The 18,802-nt window shown below is 40.9% G+C and overlaps 1 non-coding gene across 1 annotated transcript; it reads left to right on the forward strand.

Annotated features, from left to right (window-relative positions):
- Nucleotides 1-10,373: 10,373 nt before the first annotated feature.
- LOC123460300 lies at nt 10,374-10,564 on the forward strand. The gene has a single exon (XR_006636880.1). It is a non-coding gene; the product is annotated as a U2 spliceosomal RNA (small nuclear RNA).
- The last annotated feature ends 8,238 nt before the right edge of the window (nt 10,565-18,802 follow it).

Below are 18,802 nucleotides of genomic sequence, written 5' to 3' on the forward strand. Positions count from 1 at the left end.
CTCCTTGTGTCTTCACATGAATGAAGCCTTTTCTGCTATTGGATATAAACTCTTTTTTTTTTTAGTAAAGACTCCACTCAGACTGTATAATGACCCATCTCTGTGACTTCACTTTAACTTCCTTAACTCTGTGAAGACTGTCCACAGTTACTTACACTTTGAGTTACTGATGGTTGGGATTTCAACACATGAATTTGAGAGAGAAATTTTAAATGTGACCTACAACATTTGTATGAGTCAAGATTTTCTAGAGGAACAAACTAAAAGAAAGTGTATGTACTATAACAGGGAGCTGTTTGGAGGGAGGAGGTGATCAGCAGTCAAACGCTGTGGCTTGGCTCCCTAGCAGCCCTGGTTTTGGTTCACATGACCCGTGCAAATGCCGGACTCCCAGAGGTGCATGGGACTGGAGTTGGTGCTCAGGAAGCTCTGTAGCACCTCTATTCAATTTTACTCTCTAAGTTTCTTTACTCTCTCGAGTAAGAAATAAATTAATTAATTAATAAAATGTATTTTTTAATTTTTTATTTGAGAGCGACAGACAGAGAGAGAAAAGGGGGGGGGGGAGAGAGAGAGAGAGAGAGAGAGAGAGAGAGAGAGAGAGAGAGAGAGAGAGAGAGAGAGAGAATGAGAGAATGGGCGCGCCAGGGCTTCCAGCCACTGCAGACAAACTCCAGACGCGTGTGCCCCCTTGTGCATCTGGCTAATGTGGGTCCTGGGGAATCGAGCCTCGAACTGGGGTCCTTGGGCTTAACTGGTAAGCCATCTCTCCAGCCCTAATAAAATATTTTTAAAGTATGTATTGAATTAGTTTACAGGACACAAAAGACCATACAACAGCAGCAATCTGCAGGCTTGAGTGGCAAGGAACCTGGGAGTTGCTCAGTCCACAGGGCTGGGCCCCTCACCACTCCCAATCTGTCACTGATGGCCTGGAGGATACCTAGAGAACCACTGGTCTTCAGTCCTTGTTGGAAGGCTGATGAAATGTGGTCCCAGTGCCCATGAAGTATGTGGTCCCAGTGCCCATGAAGCAGCCTCGAGGCACACAATACTGAGCAGTCAGGACAGCCAGGTAAACAGCAAGCAGCCGGGGCAGCCAGGCACAAAGCAGCCAGTGACAGCTCTGCAAGCTTCTTCATGTAGAGTCCACTTTGAATGAAGGTCTCCTTTAGCTAATCCTTCCGGGAAACATGCTCATAGACACACTCAAGAGGCTGGTTTATTTCTTGATCCCTAATCTTAACAGGTTGATAACTGAACTTGTCAGAACATTACACCTAATAGCTTTGTAAAAGGCTGCACAAGATGTAAGCTATTCAGGTTTTTGTACCACACAGAATGAGTGAGGAATTTTGATGTCTGTACCATACACACCACTACATGTCAGTTAGAATAAATCCAAGAATTTCACAAGTGTAAAAGAGAAAGCATAAGCAATCATATATTCTAAGGTATTATTTATATAAATAAAAGGCAGAGAAACTTATTTAGAATGGTCAACACAAGGCTAGGACACCCTTTGTCTTAGAAATGACTGTGACTATATGTGGGTACATGAGGGAATTCTAACAATCCAATGTTTTCTTGTGGTTCATTTTATCTGAGTGCATTTGGCATATGAAGCTAGATAGACCCTTCAATTAATGGTACAGTTTACATCTTATATGTCCTCAGACCTATGTGTTAAAGGTGCTGTCTTTCATGTTATTGTGAGAAGGGGGAAGGTTGAGGAAGTGAAGCTTGGGGGAAGAGAGTTTAGTCCCTGGGGCTGTTTCCTTGAAAGGGAAATTGGAAGACCATTGATATCCTGTTTCCATGCTTCCCAGCTGTTCAGCTGTTGTCAGGGAGCTCCACCCTCACCCCACACCTCCGGTCACATTGCGCAACCTCACTGTCAGCCTGGAGGCAATGCAGCCAACGAACCATGGACTGAAGCCTCGGAAACTGTGACACAAAATAACACTTTGTTCTAATTATGTTTATTTAGCTTAGACTGTTTTGAGGATTTTAGTATTAAAAACGCTATTTTTAATAGAAAAAAAGCTTCAGGAATATGATTTTTGAGTATTACTATTTGTTCAAGAATTCTTGTTTAAAGATTGTTTTGTTTATTTATTTATGTTGTATTAGTTATGTACACAGTGTAAACCGTCATGTTTGTACCATCGTCAGCCTCCTCCCTGTCCTCACCCCTCTGCATGGCCCCTCCTTGTTGGGATGTATGGGTCGTGCATTGTGGGGTTAGCCGTCAGTTATGGGTAAGAGGCAATGTCTCTGTGCATAAAGACCCAACATGTGGCTCTGACATTCTTTTTGCCCCCTCTTCTGCAAATTTTCCTGAGCCATGGTGGGTTTGTTTTAAGACTGCTTCAGTGATGAGGTCTTTGGAGCCTCTGTGTCTCTGGATCTCTGGTTTGGTAGGAGTTGAATGTTCTCTGTATCTATCTCCCTCATACTTTTGCTGGTACCAGGTTCACAAACACAGCAGCACTTTTGCTCGTTTCCCCAATTGCTCTTAGGTTCTGCTGGGTCCCTGGTGATGTGTTATGGGCTGATTCTCTCTTTAGGATCTGAGTCCATCTGAAAAAGAGAAGCAAATTCTGCAACAGAGAGTAAAGTTATCACCAGATAATGGGATAACCATCTTTTTTTTTTTTTTTTTTTTAAAGAGAATTTAATAGGTGTAGGACCTCTTGTGGGTGCTTGATAATGGAGAGCAGGCTCATTTTTGGATATGATTCTGACTTGTTTCTCAGCTCCAACTATGGATTCCGTTCCACTGAGCAGATCAGTTAGCCAAATCAAGAGCAGTTGGTTTCCCACCATGGCTTTGTGCCACTATTTCACTTGTGTGAGCCCCATGTCAGGTTGTTTGCTGCTGAGTAGCTTAGACCATGAGTTGCTTGGACAGATGTTGGTCATTTTCTTCCAAGTTGCTCATGTAGCACCTTCTGGCAATAAATGTGCTAACTGTCTGGGGACTGATGCTCTTCCAGCCAGGTCACTCCATGTTCTGTATCATTAGCATATGATGTCTTCAGCAGTAGGATCTTATACTCTTGTCTTTGGTGCTGACCTGCAACTCCCAGTACCAATATGTGGCTAGCATCCAGAATGAGCTTTTGATCAGCATATGTATATATATATATATATATATGTATGTATATATATATATATATATATATATATATATGTATATTTTTATATATATGTGTGTGTGTGTGTGTGTATGACATTTATTTATTTGAGAGAAAGAGGCAGTTAGAGAGAGAAATAAAGAGAAAGATAGAAAGATAGAATCTCCACTCTAGGGTCTCCATTCACTCCAGTGAATATCTCCAGATGCATGCAACACCTTGTGCATCTGGATATGACTGTTTATGTGCATAGTGGGGAATTGAACTGTGGTTCCTAGGCTTTGCAAGCAAGTGCCTTAACTGCTGAGCCATTTCTCCGGCCCCTAGATTTTTTATATTGACAGAAAGCTGGAGAACCCACTTTGAATACACCTTTTAATACAATAACATTTTGAAAGAAGTAATCATCTCTACTGGCTAAGTGGAACCACAAATACTGCTAGTTTTTGCCACTAATCACTCTATTTTTTATTACTGTGGTAAGATGGTTAATCTGTAAGAATATAAGAATCAAAATTTCATGACATATTTTTCTGTTCAGTCTGTGGTCTTTCAGTGTATTTGCAACTTTGAAAAACAATTCTCTTTCATTGAGCTCTAGGTTTCTCCCCATTAAAGTGAGGTTTCCTGTGACATTTTATGTAGTAGATACTTTTCTCATTGTATTGGCCGAATATTTGTAAAGAACCAATTTAAGGAAGGAAGGGCTTATGTCTGCTTCCAGTTTGAAGGCGTGGCATCCATCCTGGTGAGGAATGCTATCAAGGCAAGAGGATCAAGAGATGGCTGGTAACAGACATGGAGCCGTGACAGCAGAATGCTGGCTGGTGCTCAGATCTCCTTCCTGCTTTTTAATTCAGTCTGGGGTAACAGCCCATAGAGTGGCTGTGTTTCCAACAACCCAATCTAGGGACTACCTCACAGACATGCCAGAAATTTGTCTCCTAGGCGATTTTACATTAGCTCAGGTTTAAAATACTAGTGATCATAAATATGATTTTTAAGCTGTTGTTCAACTTCAGAATTCTATAGTTTTGTTAAATTTTGGTTGAACTGTTGAAATTAGAGTTCAAATACACTTTAATAGAAGCAGGATACGTTTCCCCACATAGATGATAGCATTTTATTTCCTGTTTAATATAATGGAAATGCTATGACTAAATATTGTTGCTTCCAGAGGTTTCATTTTTTAACTAAAAATAATTAACATTGTATAGTTTAAAGAAAGCCCACTGATGATAATAAAAAATTGCATAAAACATGCTACTTTTTCCATTGTATATAGTTTTTTTTTTGTATTAGGATGCCATATAAATATCATGTTATTCAATATAGCTTCAAAAATACCAAAGGTTACATAAACAGACAGGGAAGTTGGGACTTGAAGAAGGTTATCATCAGAATTCAGAGAGGATTAGGGGAGATTTTTTGAAGTAAGATATTTATACAGTTTTAGGGACTGAAAAGAATGATTTACTAGTGGATAGTGGGATGAGGGATTAGAATATTTGCTACCATCCAAACCTGAAGGAAATGAAATAAATAAAATATCATATCAGGGATGCAGCAAATTTCAGAGTCTTGTGCTGTTCATTTTGAGTTATTTCTGTAAGCTAACATGATCCAGAGTTAATGACTCATGGGTTGGCTTATATATTGCACAGCAAAATTCTGAATGAAACAGCTACATTGAGCTCTTTGCTTTAAATGTGATGGAGCAATATTTTACTTTGAAGCTTCTACAAAAGTAATACCAATATCAAATAACAAGCAAATGTAATAGAAAGAAAGGCGAAGTCAAGTTATTCTCAAGTAGCAGTTAACTGATATTGCTACATTTGTATTCGAAAATTATTCATAGGATACAGTTGATGTCTGATCCATCAAGAATATTGTATTTGAAGACATGTGGTGAGAAATAATATAAAATATAATTAGTAATTTTGTGTTTTCAAATACAAGCATGGCTTTTGGTATTGTATACTTCCTTTGAGTGGTCATTCAATATATAACCTTTTCAAACTTGTTTATAAACCACTCCACAGTTTGGCAATAATCCTGTTGGCAGAAAATATCAAAACACTTAGAAACCCAAGTCATTTCTTATATTTCAAATACCATAAGCTTTTGCCTCTTTAAACTTTACCTTTCATATCATAAAACAGTTTTTAAAAATCAAAGAAAATCATAGTATAAATGTCTGAAATACTTTACTGACTGCATTCTGAAGAGATTTAAATGAGAAAGTCCTTGTAATAGCTGATTTACATAGCCAACTTGATTATATTAAGAAAGGTTTGGGGCATTTATAGGGCACACTTAAGGATGTTATCTCTTGGGCTGGAGGGATGGCTTAGCGGTTAACCGCTTGCCTGTGAAGCCTAAGGACCCTGGTTCGAGGCTCGGTTCCCCAGGTCCCACGTTAGCCAGACGCAAAAGGGGGCACACGCGTCTGGAGTTCGTTTGCAGAGGCTGGAAGCCCTGGCACGCCTATTCTCTCTCTCTCTCCCTCTATCTGTCTTTCTCTCTGTGTCTGTCGCTCTCAAATAAATAAATAAATAAATAAAATTTTTTAAAAAAAAGGATATTATCTCTTAATAGTGTTTTAGAAAACACTGACTAAGGAGCAGGATTTTCCCTTAATGTCGGCAATACTACCCAATGTGCTGAGAGTCCTGGACTGAATAAACAGGGGGAAAGAAAAAAGCGAGCCCAGCATTCCCGTTTCCTTCCTGATTTACCAAGATGTGAGCAAGGTGAGCACATGGCACTGAGCTCCTCCACGGCCACGCCTTCTGAGTGATGATGGTTTGACTGTATCACCACAACTACGGACCACAGCAAAGTCTTCCTCCCTCAAGGTCGGCTATTCTCATCAACTTTATGTCAAGGAGATAAGCAACTAGTACAGGTGAACAAGACACTGATATTTAAAAATAATTTTGTATTCTATTCTTGAGGTACTAGTTCTCTTTGGACAGGTCACCTAATCTTTCTGGTATAATTTTATCATTTTAAGTAGTATACCTAATCAACATGGGAATAAAAGGAATGCATATTTAATTATATGAAATCTATTAGTATAAACAGGCACCAGAGAGTTGCTTTAATGAGATCTACTCAGACCAATTCAAATTTTAAATCCATCTCTAACATACTAAAGACATTTAACCTGTTCAATGTTTCTTTAAAAGATTAATAAAGACTAGGTATTGTTGATTTTTATTTTCTCATACTACATGTAGAAAGATCTGTTAATGACAACTTTTTTTTTCTTTTTAAATCATATTTACATTTATCTTAATAGAAAGATGCACATAATTTAAAAAGCTTTTTGAGGTATTCATTCCTATGAAAGTGCTTCTCTTGAGGTAAAACAATCTTTTCTATTATTAGTAAATACAAACTTTGTATATTCAGTTCTTATGTTGGTACCATTATTTCCCTCCTACCTGCATCCAATGACAACTTTTATAGTAATGTCTTCTCACATGCCACAGGTCATGTTCCTTTAGTCTGCTTAACATTGTAAATGAATGGTAACCTGATATGATCTATAGCACAAGTGGATATTATTTTACTCTCTTCTTTATTCCATATATATATATATATATATATATATATATTCTGTTGGAAAATACAAAGTGGAAAGGAAAATAGGAAATAAAGCTAGACATTGGGGATGTGAATGCTCCAGGATGAAGGGAAGATGGAAATCTTACACAGCCTGGGAAGGCATCCGTGGTAACAAGATGGGCTCTGAGCAGAATGGAAGTGAACAAAGGCACCAGTATTGTTACATCTTGGAAGAAGTTTCCTCATCAAAGATGATGCCAATAAAATGGCTGTAAAGTAGAGCCTGAGTGCTGTGGGCACAGAATAACCCATAGAGTAGTGCTGAGGGGATAGGAGGAGAGGACGAAGCCAGGCAAGTCACTCGGGCCGGTCTTCCCAGGGTCTGCTCAGCTACTAAAAATGCTTTGCTTTTCGTTATGAGGAAATGCGCAGCTGCAGCACATTCTTGAGCAGCCACAGACCTTCGCTGCGGTGCTTGTTTTTGTTTATTTGTTTGTTTGTTTTGAACAGATTACAAACTGTGAAGGATAATGTGCAGGATGTGGATGAGAAGCAGTACTCACCGTCTTGAAAACGAGTAAGTTTCACGACACACTAGAGAAAAAGTCCTCCCTGGTACAGTGAGATGGGGAGTGAGGGAATGAGCAAGGACAAGATTACCTCAAGCTACTGTCCAAATGATTCACTACCACCAGGTAAGATTGTACTAGGTATGGTGGCACACAGTTTTAATCCCAGCACTCATGAGGCAGATGTTGGAAAACTATTGTGTTTGAGGCCAATCTGAGACTACTGAGTGAATTTAAGGTCATCCTGAGCTAAAGTGAGGCCCTACTTCAAAAAAAAAAAAAAAAAAAAAAAAAAACAAAAGCACACACACACACACACAAATAAATAAATAAAAATAAAAATGAGGAGAAAAACTCCAAAGTCCATGTGAAAAGCCCTGAAATCACAGAAATTTGCAGAGTAACATCAGTACTGGATGGAACATCTAGAGATTGCCCTGTCCAACAAGAAAAGAAGCAGAGGAACCAGACATAATCTTTGCAAGGCAGAGCAGTGAACATCATGAGTAGTCAGTATTCAGAATGATGGACTACCTAGATAGTTGATCAGTTTTTGCATGAAAAAGTGCTTTCCTAGCCGGGCATGGTGGCACACACCTTTAATCCCAGCACTTGGGAGGCAGAGGTAGGAGGATCACTGTGAGTTTGAGGCCACCCTGAGACTACATAGTGAATACCAGGACAACCTGGATAGGAGTGAAACCCTACCTCTAAAAAAAAAAAAAAAAAAAAAAAAAAAAGTGTTTTCCTACATGGAACTGGGAGAGCAAACTATGTGAGAATGAGAATAAAAAGAAGTTTCACTATTTTGTCCTAGTCAGAATGGAAAGTGCAAAAAGCCTTTGTAAGACTGAAATGACAGCAAAGTACCTCTATTTGAGAAAGAAAATCTTAGTGCAAATTTAGATTTCTGTAAAAAAGCAAAGATAAAGAGAAAGTAACCATGGTATCCAGAGCATGACTGGACATCCATGATACTCATCAAATAAAGAAAACTCAATGAAGCGTAAATTATAGATGTAAAATAAAAACTTGAAATTTGCCTTGAATAGGACTTTAAAATTAAATTAAAATTTTTCTTAACTATTTTTGATTTATTTGTAGTTTTGAAGGCAAATAGGACCAAGATAGCTTTAATTTTTAAATCAGGCCCCGATTCTGAGTCTAAAAGGAAAGGCACCCATATATTCTTCTTTTTAAAATATTCTATTTATTTGTTTATTTTAGAGAGAGAGAGGCAGATAGAAAATGGGCATGCCAGGGCCTCCAGACACTGCAAATGAACTCCAAATGCATGTGCCACTGTTGGGAGCTATGAACCAAACCATGGCCATGTTAACAGAGACCGCCGTATAGCAAGTTAAGTTTCTTCTTCCTCACGTAATATTCAACTACCAGAAACAATGGGATTGTACACCTGGCTAAACACTTCCCCCATCCTGCCAGTAGCTGAGGAAGAAACAAAGGCATTGCGGTTTAACCAGTAACTCTGCGATCTTTGCCCTAACTATGTCCCCTTCTCCCTACAACTCCTTACCCTGACCACGCCCCTTCCCCCTACAACCCTATATAAACCTACATGTAAGAATAAACTCTCAAGGCCTTGAAAAACACCTAGCATGGTCTCCTTCTTGTGTCTGTTTGCCTTTTTTCACCCAGTTTAGCTTCACCTTGAGTCCTTGTCCAAATCCCCAATGGATGGGCCAAACAGCACCCAAAGTGGGGCCCGAGGTACAAAGTGTGACCTGGGTGTCGCTCGAGTGGTCGGCCGTCTTTGCCATTGGATCGCCACCCCACCAGGGTGAGTGAAGATCCACGTAAGATCACTACAGGCAATACACCTGTGAAACAGACCTGCTCCGTGGTCACCACAGAAGAAACCCACCCTTGATACCAACTTGCTAAGGTATGACAAGTGACACAGACTTCTAGGCAAACCATTTAAGACTATTTAGTCAGATTTGCAAGACACAAGAACTATGGGTTTTCTTTTTGCACTTCTTTTCCTCCTTTTACTTTTGGTTGGCACCATCGCATGGAATTGCAACATAGCGACAGGGCAACTGAGGCCTCTTGGCCAGGGCTACCTCTCACATTGCCTGAAGGCCCCTAGCTCCCTGTGCGAATCCCAACAGCCAGTTCAGGCATTGGCAAAGACCTCCTATCTACCCTCTCTTCCTATCAACAAAACTGGGTATGCAACAGCCAATAAATGCTCTTTGAGCAGCTGACAGTTCTTAAAATCGATGTCAGGCTCACGTCAAGTGCATCGGAGAATCCCCCGTGCTGGTTCTCCAACCAGGAACATTGCCCTTTGGTCTTGCCATTTCTCCTCTTTCCTTTTCTATCATGGGACAGACCCTAAGTAAACGTAAATTGTTAAAGGGCTTAAAACTTCTCTGAAAACACAAGGAACATGGGTTAAAAAAAGAGATTTAACAAAGAATAAAAAGGAGCTAATTGCCATAGTAAAAGATATTTTAAAAGCACAAGGAGTTGAAATTGCTTCAAGTTCTTTAAGCAATGTTTTTTATTTTATCAGGAGGATTTGTCCTTTGTGTGTGTGTGTGTGTGTGTGTGTGTGTGTTCATTGTACTTGCTTGTCGTGTCATGTTTGTGACTGTTTGTAACTAAAGAGATGAGATGGACACAAGTGACATTCCTTTCTCTTCTCGAGAACCATTTCAAGGAAATCGAAGGCCTAAGCATAGAAATTAAGAAGGAAAAGTTGAATGTCTTTTGCAGGGGTAAATTTTCCAGATATTTGTTCTAGATCAAGTTCGCCTTACATAGAGGACTATTAAAAACAACAAAACTTCCTCTAAAGAGGTAACTTACAATTTGTCAGATATTTTTAAAAAAAGATTGTAATGTCCTGTTACTTTAAAGGAGGATGCAACTGATCTGACTTCTGAGCCAGCCTGCCTCATGATAACAACACAGTTTGCCTTAGTTACTCCTAATAAAATCATTTTCAAGTGTGTGATTGGTATTAATGATATAAAATTGCACTAAGACTGCTTTCTTTTTTGTAATAGGATTAATCAATTTGGTATAATTTTTAATAGCCTTATAAGAAAGATAATTAATCACTTCTCGGCCTTTTAGCTAAGATCAAGTGTAGTATCTGTTCTTATAAGTTTAATATCTGATATGTCCTCTATCTGAGAACAATATATTAAATAAATTTTTGGAGCTCGGAGTTGGAATAGGAGCTCGCTCCATCCACTCCATGCATTGACCTGGTATTGCAGTGCCTCTAGGAACGGTGCACCCCCTTGGGGGAATTAAAAAAAAAAAAAGAAAGAAAGGTAATTAATGATGGGGTGAGATGAATTGATTAAAGGAGCTGGGAAAGAATTTTTCAATTATTACTTGTTAAAAATGCCTTTTGAGTGGTACTTAGATAATCATAATGTTAAAGTACATAAATAAAGGTGTACGGATGTTAAAAAAAAAAAATCAGGCCAAACCTAAACACCATGCCTAAAGTTAAAGGTTTTTAAACTGTTTACAAACTTTAAGAAACAAGCAAGCAGACAAAAAAACTAATTTTCAGGCTAAAATATGTTGGAATATCTTGCTTAAGTTTTATCAAATTTAAGTCATAGATAAAACATAAAATTGTTTTATGTTTATAAAAATTTCTGTGGTACATAAAATCAATAGCTATGAAGTTTAAGCCAGAATCATTGGTTGTCAAGTAATGTTTTTTCTTTCAAAAAATTTATCAAGGGTTATATTAATATTTACCTAGCTGTTTTGGCTCAGAAAAGACCAGATTCTACTCTATTGTATATAAAGTAACTGTCTCAATTTTGGCACCATGATAACATTTCATTAGATTTGGTTAACTTACATTCAAAAATTCTAGCTATACAGAACAGGCATCTTGATTTTGATGCTACTAAGGCTGCTAATGATTTATTTACTACAATTAAGTCTGTGTTGCCTGGTTGGGACTCTCTAAGTTCCTGGCTAGGCAGTTTTATAGCTGTGGGAGTTTGCCTTCTGCTTCTCTTATGCCTATTGCCTCTTTCTTCAAGTGTTTAATAAAGTCTATTGTAAATGTTCGCACAGAGGTCTGAGCTATACACTATAGGACGTGTCCTTGGCTCTCTCAGACTTTGTCCTAGTTCTCCCTGAATTTTGTCAGGCTGATGGCCAGAGATGAATAAGAAAGGAGAAGGAGAATCTAAAACAGAGAAATCTGCTGGGTCAAAAAGCACTGAGGATATCTCCATTGTGATGGGCTAAGCAAACAATGGTACTTTACTACTTTTAAAATGATAGGTTTATCTAAACAGGTGGTCAGAGGCCAGAGGTCCCCCACAGTGGAGTGTTTCTGGAATGCCCTTTAAAATGAAGATTGTTCCAGGACCTTAGAAAAATTAATAAGGCCATAGTACCTGTGGGAGCCCTAAATCCAGGCCTCCCCACTCCAGTAGCAATTCCTGCAGGATATTGTAAAATCATTATTGACCTAAAAGATTGCTTTTGTACAATTCCCTTAGGATCGTCAGCATTTTGCATTTAGTTTACCTGTGGTAAATTTTAGAGGCCCTATGCAGAGATTCCAATGGAAAGTGTTGCCCCAAGGGATGGCTAACAGCCCTACACTGTGTCAAAAATTTGTGGCCCAAATTATAGATCCATTGAGACATAAGTGGTCTTCCTTGTATATCATTCATTATATGGATGACATCCTCTTGGCCGGTCCTGATCCCACTAAACTCCTTACTTGCTCTTAAGAGCTTTCTAGGGCCCTTACCAGAGCTGGTCTTCAGATAGCTCCTGATAAAATTCACGGAAAACCTCCTTACTTATTCTTAGGCTTTGAACTTTTTCATAACAAAATTCTTTCACAAAAGATTCAACTTAGGACAAATCATCTAAAATCTTTAAGTGATTTTCAAAAACTTATAGGAGATATCAATTGGCTCAGGCCTTATCTTAAGCTAACTACTGGAGAGCTTAAACCCTTGTTTGCCATCCTAAAAGGAGACCCAGATCCTGCTTCAGGCCACTCATTAACAGCCCCTGCCCTAGAATCCCTAAAGATAGTGGAGGCTGCAATTTTGAGCCAAAGGATTACTTTTATCTCTTATAGAAGCCTCTTCTGGTCATTTGTGCCACTGACTTTACCCCCACCAGGGTGTTCTGGCAGGAGGTACCCCTCTTCTGGGTCCATTTACCTGCTTCACCACCCAGATTCCTTACCCTGTACACCTCATGGGTGACAGAGTTAATAAAAATTGGACGTGATCAAAGCAGAGAAATATTTGGTAAGGACCCTGATAAAATTATTCTACCCTATTCCACTTCCCAAATACAATGGTTAATACAAAATGATGACAAATGGGCAATATCTTGCACCTCTTTTCAGGGATCCCTTGATAACCACTACCCTACTAACAAACTTCTCCACTTTCTGAGATTTCAGCCATTTGTTTTTCCTACATTAACCTCTCTCCAACCTCTTCCCCATGTCCCCCTAGTTTTCACTGATGGCTCCTCTAATGGAGTAGCAGCCTTCACTATACACAATCAAACCACTTCCCTACAATCCTCATTCCACTCTGCTCAACTGGTGGAACTGTTTGCTGTTTTACAGGTTTTTCAACTACTTCCAAATACCTCTTTTAATCTGTATACTGATAGTGCTTATATTGCTCAATCCATCCCCGTGTTAGAAACTGTGCTATACATAAAACCCACCACAAACGCTACCCCTCTGTTTTTCTCCATCCATCAATGCATACATTCTAGGCAACATCCTTTTGATATAGGCCATATTCATGCTCATTCTGGGCTCCTTGGGCCTCTAGCCACAGGCACTGCCATGACTGACAAAGCCACCCAGTTTGCTTTCCTTGTTGAGCTCGATCCTGTGGCCCAGGCCAAAGCAGTTCACTCTGTACATCACCTTAATGCTCAAATCGTGTGTCTTCTTTTTAAAATCACTAGGGAACAAGCTCACCACATAGTCAAACAATGCACAAACTGTGTCACCCTCCTATCTGTTCCCCACTTAGGTGTGAATCGTGGAGGTTTAATTCCCAATGAGATCTGGTAAATGGATGTAACACATGTTCCCTCATTTGGTAATCTTAAGTACCTCCATGTTACTGTGGATACCTTTAGTGGATTCATTTTTACCAGCCTCCATGCTGGAGAAGCTTCAAAAAATGTCATTGCTCATATACTCAATTGCCTTGGTGTCATGGGAAAGCCTCAAATTATTAAAACTGATAATGGCCCTGGATATACTGAAAAAAAATTCCAAAGTTTCTGTTATCAATTACAAATGAAACATATTACAGGCATACCATACAATCCCTAGGATCAAGGAATTGTTGAACGAGCCCATCAAACTATTAAACATACCCTCCAAAAGTTAAAAATGGGGGATTTATATCCCATAAAAGGCTCTCCAAGAAATATCCTTCATCATTCCTTGTTTGTCCTAAACTTTTTAACCCTTGATACTCAGGGAAATTCAGCTGCTGATCACTTTTGGAACACAAATACAAAAAATACCTTTGCCAAAGCCATGTGGAAAGATCCTTTAACTTTAAAATGGAATGGCCCAGACCCAGTACTCATTTGGGGCCGAGGATCAGTATGCTTGTTTGACACCAAAGAAAATGCTGCGAGATGGCTGCCATAGAGACTTGTAAAACAGGCTGATGATCCTCCAGAGACATCTCACATATCCAGGGAAGAAACACTTTCCTGAGAGAATCTTCCTTTTTCCTGCAGTACAAAGCTGGAAGGACCTCAAGACGACCCTGCCCCAGAGGACACAGCTGGCCTGCTGGAGGGGCTGACTCCCATTCGCACTGTGCTTGGCATCATTGAGCCGTCCCTGGAGGATACATGCTCGTCTGGCCATCAAGGACACACAGCTCTCTATTGGGCCCTCTGTGTCTGTGTTGTGCTCGTGTGTCTATGTGTTGCTCTCGCTTTAACCCTGCAAAGGCTTCTTTCTAGACGTATATAACATAATGACAACCTTCACCTGGTGCCTGCTGCTACTGCTACATCTTCCAGCCACTTGGCCCTCCACATCCCCAGTTGCCTGGCAATTCTATCTCACAGAAAACTGGACCACTTATGATCAGACACAACAATTTGAACACGTTTTGGCTACTGCAGACTGTCCACCCACAGGCTGTGCCAAGCCTATTTTTTAAAATTTTACAGACTTTAAACATCACCCAAATAAGGTTGCTCCCATTCTGTGCTTCCTCTTTGACCAGAAGCATGACAAATGCAAAACTCATTATATTGAGGAGAGCGTTGGATGCCCTTGGCACTGGTGTACCATTTGGAGTGCCTCTGTCCCCGCCGAGGGTCAAATCCTGGGCACTGGATGGTCTGGCCATAAATTCTGGTGCACTGACAGTGGGTATTCCCTCATCATCTGGTACCCCTGGGACTCGTGCTGCACCTCCATGGTCCAAGGGGCCATGTATATGAACAAAATTCAAAACTGGCCCTCTAGCAAGGTCTATATTTGGTGCAGCTATGTCCAAGTTCAGTCCAAGGTATACTCTAACATACTACAAGCTGAAAAGGAGCTCTCCTCCTGGCTATCCTCTGCCTCCCAACCCTTCTCTTGGCTAGCCCTACTCATCAGCGAAGGCCTAATGGTTGCTGAAATGACAAAAACTGGTAACCTCTCTGCTTGTTTTCTATGCGCCACCTTTGGACTCCCTCCTCTTATAGCTGTTCCTTATCTTGCTCCCCTTAATCTTTTCTTTACTCCAAGGCATCCCATTAACCCCATCCCAGAAGTTCCATTATTTTCTGACTTTCTTCTTGACAAATTCCCCTTTTTGCTATGGAGGAAACTCTTCCCTTTGCAATAAAACTTTCTCCCTTAATTCTTCCACACTCTATGCCCCTGAAGGCTTCTTTTTCTGGTGTAACAAAACCTTCTACAAAAATATCTCCATATCCCTCTCTGACCAACTTTGCCTTCCAGTAACTTTGGTGCCACAATTGACACTTTGGACTCCTGCTGAACTTCTGGAACCAGCCTTCCATCCTGACAGTCATCAGAAGAGAGCTGTCTTCCTCCCTCTTGTGGCAGGGATCTCCCTCCAACCTCCGTAGTGGCCACCGGCCTTGCCAGAGGAGCCCTAGGCCACTCCCTGGTCTCTACAGCACAATTGTCCCAACAATTCCAATTAGCCATGGAAGCTTCTGTTGAGTCCCTCTCCTCCTTGCAAAGACAGATAACATCAGTTGACCAACTAGCTTTACAAAACTGGAGAGCACTAGATCTACTCACCGCAGAAAAGGGAGGCACTTGCCTCTTTCTGGGAGACGAATGTTGCTATTACGTTAATGAGTCAGATCTGATAGAAACCCAAGTAAAAAAAAAAAAATACATGATATCAGCCTAGATCTCCAAAGACAAAAATTTTCACCAGCTGCCAATGATTGGTGGAAGTCCTCCCTATTCACCCTTCTCATGCCCCTAGTTGGACCCCTAATTAGCCTCATTCTCATATTCAGGATAAGACCATTTTTTATCATCAAGTTGGTTTGCTTCATCCAACGACAGATTGACAGTATCATTTCCAAGCCCATCCAAATCCACTATCATCGATTGTACCTGATTGATCAGGGCCTCGATGTGCCAGGTGACTCCCCTTCCTCTCCTGGTTGCCATCAGTACCAGGACTTCTACTTATCTTAATCCTCTCACTCACAATCGGACCCATCATTATAATTTAAATCATGTCTTTTATATGTCAACAGATTAAAGCCATTAAGATGCAGCCCTTACAGGTCCATTATCACAGACTGGAGCTGGTGGATCGAGGTGTTGCCACTGAAGACCTACCACCTACAGCAGTCACTCTCCCTTGATCTTACACTCTGTACTTATTTACCATACTGCTGTCTTCTACACCTCTGCTATCACTGCGGTCTATCAGTCATGGCCAAATAGCCACTCCTCCTTTAGGAGCTGCATGGGATTCAGAACTATGCATATCAGCTCACAATAAAGTGAGTGTGATATGGGCACCAATGTGGGTGCGAGGCAAAGCACTGCAAGGAAAGGTCCTTTTCTGACCGCTTCTGAATGCCGTGAGAGAAAAACCTGACTTACATGGAGGTTGGTACCATAACTGTTAACACTAAGGCCGTGCTTCACTCTCCGGCCATGTAGACCCTGCCTCCCCTCCCCAAAATGTACCAAGGGCTAAAGATTGTGGGAAAATACATCCCCTTGGGAGGAGTCAGGTCCCTAAATCCCCAGTTGGTTAATGTCCACGGCTGCAAAGCGGGCCTCACCCTCTTTTTGTATCAAGGAAGGGAGGAGATGTTGGGAGCTATGAACCAAACCTTGGCCATGTTAACAGAGACTCCCATATAGCAAGTTAAGTTTCTACTTCCTCACCTCATATTCAACTACCAGAAACAATGGGATCGTACACCTGGCTAAACACTCCCCCATCCTGCCGGTAGCTGATGAAGAAACAAAGACATTGTGGTTTAACCAGTAACTCTGTGATCTTTGCCCTAACTATGTCCCCTTCCCTCTACAACTCCTTGCCCTGACCACGCCCCTTCCCCCTACAAACCCATATAACCTACATGTAAGAATAAACTCTCGAGGCCTTGACAAACACCTAGCATGGTCTCCTTCTTGTGTCTGTTTGCCTTTTTTCACCCAGGTTAGCTTCTCCTCAAGTCCTTGTTCAACTCCCCACTGGCCTGGGCATACCACCTTGTGCATCTGGCTTATGTGGAAACTGGGGATGTAACTTAGGTCCTTAGGCTTCCTGGAAAGTACCTTAATCACTAAGCCATCTCTGCAACCAAAGACAGTGGTTTTACAGGCAGTCATCCAATGACAGAGGCCCAACAAGATGCCACCTTGCCTGCCCAGGCAGGGCTAGAGCCAACATGGGAGGTGGTATAATCCACGATGGCCATGAGCACATGCCCTAACAGTTCACCTGCTTCTTCCTCAGCCTAGCCCAGCGGGGTGAGCTGGCTTCTTGAGAAGAGTCCTCCCCATTACACACCAGTGCCTGAGGATGAGGCTCATTCTAAGTGGATGATTGGCCTAACCCTGGTCTACAACTCTTCTTGGCCTCTGTCCTCTGGATCCTTTTGGACCAAAAAGTGTGCATCTCTCTCTCCCCATTCCAGGCCTGGCTTTCTTTTGTCTGTACACCACCCTGCCCTGCATGGGGTTTTCTTTCCTCTTGCCACATTTGTGATCTTTCTCTAAGCTCTGAGTCCTTTACTGTTCCTTAGTCTCTTCTGATCCCCTGTGCCAGTGGATTCTGCAGTTTGTGCTTTTCTGTTGGCTTTCCACGCACACACACATGTATGTGTGTTTGTGTGTGTATCATTTCCAGAGGCATCTTTTCTGGAAATTTATACATATATATATATATATTACAAATATATATATGGTCTATACTCTATACTTACAGACAACAAACCGTGGTATTACTCTCCCCTCCCCCACTTTCCCTTTCATAACTCTGCTCTCTGTCATATTCCCTCCCTCTCTCCATTAGTCTCTCTTTTAATTTGATGTCATCATTTTTTCTCCTATTATGAGGGTCTTGTGGGGGGGGTATTGATAGGCACTGCGAGGTCATGTATATTAAGGGCAATTTCTGCCTGGACAGTTGTATATAAGGAGTGATACCCTCCCTTTGGCTCTTACATTCTTTCCACCACCTCTTCTGCAATGGATACTGAGCCGTGGAGGGTGTGAGATTTTTCAGTGCTCAACACTCCTCCATCCCTTCTCAGCACTGTGTTGCCTTTTGGGTCATCCCAGTGGTCTGAAAAAGAGAAGCCTCTCTATCCAGTAATGAGAATAGTATTAATATATGAATATGGACATTAAGTGTAGTGTTTGAGGACAATTTGGTGAGAGTAATAAATTTGTTTATCCATACAAGAGCAGGCTTTTTACCTCTAAGGCTCATGACCTGCCATAGGCTTTTAATTAGGTTTTAAGTATCAGGCATGTATTCCCTCCTATAGAGTGGGGCTTCAGGCCAAGTAAAACAGTTGGTTTCACCCAGAGCAGACATGCCATTATTTCACTCCTTCAGTCATTTGGCCTGTCTGGCCAACCTTGAGGCTTCTGGTGTTCACTGTTTTTTACTACTGATGACTTCTGTCTCCAGTAAGACTGCATGCAGTGCAGAATTTTACAGCTTTTAGATGGCTAGGCTACAGGGAGAAGGTTTTCTGCTCATAACCAGCTTGATTTCTCTATGACTTTGCTGCTCAGGCTTGTGACCTTTTCAGCAATAGGACCTTACCATCTCTTTCTCATGGGAAACCAAGGGCCTTAGCAACAGCTTGTAATGTTTTGGAGGCAACAAGGTCCTCCCTGGCCAACAACTCACTGGAAGTTATCCAATCCCAGGCACTGAAAAATTTCAAGTAACAATCTATGGCTTATGGACGTCCCTCTATTGAAGAAAGTAGATTTTCATGTGTCATATTTAGAATAACTTGAAT

This window comes from Jaculus jaculus, chromosome 4, assembly GCF_020740685.1.
Source record: "Jaculus jaculus isolate mJacJac1 chromosome 4, mJacJac1.mat.Y.cur, whole genome shotgun sequence".
Classification (NCBI taxonomy): domain Eukaryota; kingdom Metazoa; phylum Chordata; class Mammalia; order Rodentia; family Dipodidae; genus Jaculus; species Jaculus jaculus.